This window comes from Helianthus annuus, chromosome 9 (genome assembly GCF_002127325.2).
Source record: "Helianthus annuus cultivar XRQ/B chromosome 9, HanXRQr2.0-SUNRISE, whole genome shotgun sequence".
In the NCBI taxonomy this organism is placed as follows: domain Eukaryota; kingdom Viridiplantae; phylum Streptophyta; class Magnoliopsida; order Asterales; family Asteraceae; genus Helianthus; species Helianthus annuus.
Window position 1 is genome coordinate 42,929,307 of NC_035441.2, and position 3,979 is coordinate 42,933,285.

The window sequence follows — 3,979 nt, forward strand, 5'->3', positions numbered from 1 at the left end:
AGATAACATTCTCGGTCTCGGTTACAAGCTAACCCGAACCATAACAATGGAGCATACATTCGGGGAGAGACCAAGTAGTGATCTCTCCCCCAAATTTGAAAACCTTCACCAAGTTGCAAATGACCAAGTGGTGGTATTGATAGACACACCACATTCACTTGCAAACACACACGGTCACACAAATAACCCTCTCGTTTGACCACTTCAAACCAGCGGGGTCAATACACGTCCGTTTGAACGTTTCATTAACTATTACATAATCAGCATAAAATAATTCTGATCCATTCGAACAGCATCGGACACAAAAACTGCACCTACAAATTCCCCCTTGTCCATTGCTGTCGAATGTTGAAAATGCAACTGCAATCGATCTTCAGTCAAGTATTTGTTGACAAATTCCCCCTTGACCTATGATCCAGGTAAGTAGTATCTTGACTTGAGTCTTCATAGCAATTCCAAACCCTTGAAGCTTGTCATTTAATATTTGTGAACTCAACGAAGTGAATTACACCCAAATCCCTGTAAAATCTCATAAAGATTCCCAGGTCTTCAGTGAACAGCGTTTTGAAACTACTGTAGACTTTAGATACCTGTATGTTTCCGTGCAAAACCCTTCACGCTGGCTAGAGAATTAATTAAAATCCTCAAATATGTGTCTGTGCAAAACATTCCACGTAGAACCTTTGGTATCACCAGAAAATCACAAACTCCACCACCTGTGATTGCGTTTAGAAATTTACCGAAGAAATTCCAAAACATATGAAAATTTTTATCCCCCTATTTCTTTGGTAAAATCTCTAAACCTTAACAAATTCCCTCGTCTAAGCGGAACTGTCGTCAACTTCACTAAACAAATTCTTTCCACTGAGTAGAATCTGTCAAATGTTCTCAGTTTTTCAAAAAATCACGAAAGCAACTTTCTTCTTTTCATATTCTCGTTGATAAAGAAAGTCCCCTAGCCCCATAGGATCCGACTTGTATCCCTCCAAAGTTCTGCTAACACCTAATCCGAAAACATCCATCATAGGCATAACTCTTCGACTTTTTGAACTCGTTAAGACCAGTCTTGGCTCTCTAGGTTCCTTCAATCGTTACCAAGTGCGAGAATATGAAAATAAACAAAAGTCTTTCGAGCATTTACGAACACCGATAACAAAACACATTCTCACGTGCGGAAATAAATATACCGTTTTTGGCCCATAACAGTCAAGTCATAAATTTTGACATTTGCATCGGTAACCGTGACTACCCCACGTTAAAAAATAAGTTTTCAGCATCTCAATTGATCTCGCGCGCTCCCAAACCTGTACGAATTTGACGTTGAAAAATAGAAGCTCGGTTCATATTAACTTTGTGAACACCCGACCCCACTTCGACTCACGAATAGAAACTGGTCCACGACTCAACGTATCATCTCATCATTATGTGCAGCCCTTCCTCATTAGATGCAGATCCAATGAAACATGTGGGCTCATGATAGACAATCATGCACTAATTGGAATACTCTAGCTGGGCTTTTCAATTTTAATGAGGCCCACTTCTCATAAAGAGCCACAAGCCCAGACAAAATATAGATAAAAAATCCCCCCCCCCTCTCTGAGATAACTTGTACGCCGCCAGCATCATCTTTGTCATCCTCTCTTTCTCTCTCTTTGATTGACAGACATCCGAAACCCTTTCTCTCCTACGATTTAAACAGAGCAACAACTTGAAGCCAACCGCCATCGATTGAATCAATACTCCCATTCAAGCATCACCACTGTACTCATAATCACCAACCGCCATCATTAGCCATTCTCTCTCTATCTATGACACACAACCACAGAAGCTGCCATTACCTCTCTAACTTCGCTGGAAACCACATTAACCACCATCACCGATCGTTATCCATCACATCGACCCCTGCCCACGAAGAACAAAGGACCATGAAGAAGTAAAGGTTTTTCGTGAACCATATAACAACCAACAACCAGCCGAAGTATGTTCTTCGCCGGACTATTATCAGCAGACAGCTCAAAGCAACGAAAAATGTTCTTCGTCAATCAACACGAAGAATAGGAGTTCTTCGTTGCTGATGGTGGTTCTTCGTAGAGATCCGTTCTTCACCAGGGTTCTTCACCGAAGAGATCTTCGGCCAGAGAGTTCTGTTTGTCTGATATGGAAGATAACCACGAAGAACCTACATTCTTCGTGGAAGAGAGTATAACACATCACGAAGAATAGTTATTCGGCCAGGACATGTTTTTCGTGAGAGGTTCTTCGTGGGTTCTGATGTGAAGAAGACCTTGTTTCTCTAAAGCAGCCGCCACACTCCTCAAGAACCCGATGAACTGTTCTTCTGAAGATCTGAGAATTTGACGAAAAGTACCTCAAAGTGATGATGAAAACATGATAATTTTGGTGTAAAACATAAAACCTAACCCTTGTGTATGGCCTGTTTCGTCTAGATCGTTACTTTTCGGGTATAGATCTGAATTTTTCTTGTTTACACCATATTTAAATTTGGAACAAAAATCACGAAAATCACTGATTTAGAGCACATGTGACTTAGCAAATGGTTAGATTTACTAAGTCGGGTACCATGGCTCTGATACCAATTGTATGTTCATGATTTCGGACCGTGACCCGTGATTAGTGTGTGATTATGTTCAAGACGAGAGAGATTAGAGACTGATAAACAACTTCCTTGTTTAAATTCGGTAGCATAACGTTACAAAGCGGCTCGATTACAAGCTAACCCGAAACATACCAAAGGAGCATATATCCGGGGAGAGACCAAGTGGTGATCTCTCCCCCAAAGTCTAAAACCTTCACTAAGTTGCAAATGACTAAGGGTTGGTATTTATAGCCACCCCCCTTGTCTTGCAAACGAATAACCCTCTCGCTTGACCACCTCAAACGAGCGGGTCAATACACGTTCGTTTGACCGTTTCACTAACTATTACTTAATCAACATAAAATAAATCTAATCTATTCGAAAAGCATCGGACACAAAAATTGCACCAACACAGTTGTGCTGCCACCATTACGACGTTCGCAAAAAACAAATCGCACTCACCCGAAGAAGACGAACACCACGATGAAGAAGAAGGCATGCCTAAAACTTTGTAAAAATTAAGTGGTGTATAAAAAAGTGAGAGAGATTGAAAAGATTTGGGTTAAAATGGGGAATAAAGTGTATATATATATAAAATGGGAAAGTAAAAATTAACTAAAAAAAAACTAGCAACGGCTATAATTTTTTGAAAGTGGACCGGCAAGAACGTCGAGGGGAGGACAATCACGATGAGACGGGGCTAGGGAAATGGTGTTCTGTGGCTTGCCGCTACTCGGCGCAACGGGGACGAGCCCCATACCGTATTGCCTGAAGTCAATATTAACTTTAAATATTACCTAGGGTTGTGTCAGCTGATTAGAAGATTTAATTAGCAGCACCCAAGTCAAGTAGACAATGTGTATGGTGTGGTAAACTAGATATATTATAATGTTTTTTTGCAAACGAGATTTAACTTTAGAATTATTTGTCATAAATAAATAGTGTATACTTATTAAATTTTAATACACTAAATGGTACATCTTTCTTAAAAGGAAAGCAGAAAAGACCTGTAGTTACAAAATTAATTATTTAAGAGAAATTTTATATGATACAGGAATCAAGAAAGCGATTTGCTAGCATTTATTCAACACCATTATGGCAAACGAGGATACTTGATGAAACTATGCTTTAACATTAGCAATGGGAAGATTAAAGCCTTTTCCTTGCTTCTCATCATGGCTTGTTTTCCATTCATGGTAAAAAACTGTGTACACCACAAACATAAAGAGTTTCAACAACCAACAGAATCCATTTGTGAAAAGAGTCGTTATAGCCAACTTAGCTCTCAAGTTCCAACCATAGCTTGCAAGGAGCTTAGCAACCAGCACAACAAAACCGTTAGCGAGAGCGAAAAGAACCATCATCAGTGTGGCTTCTAGTCTT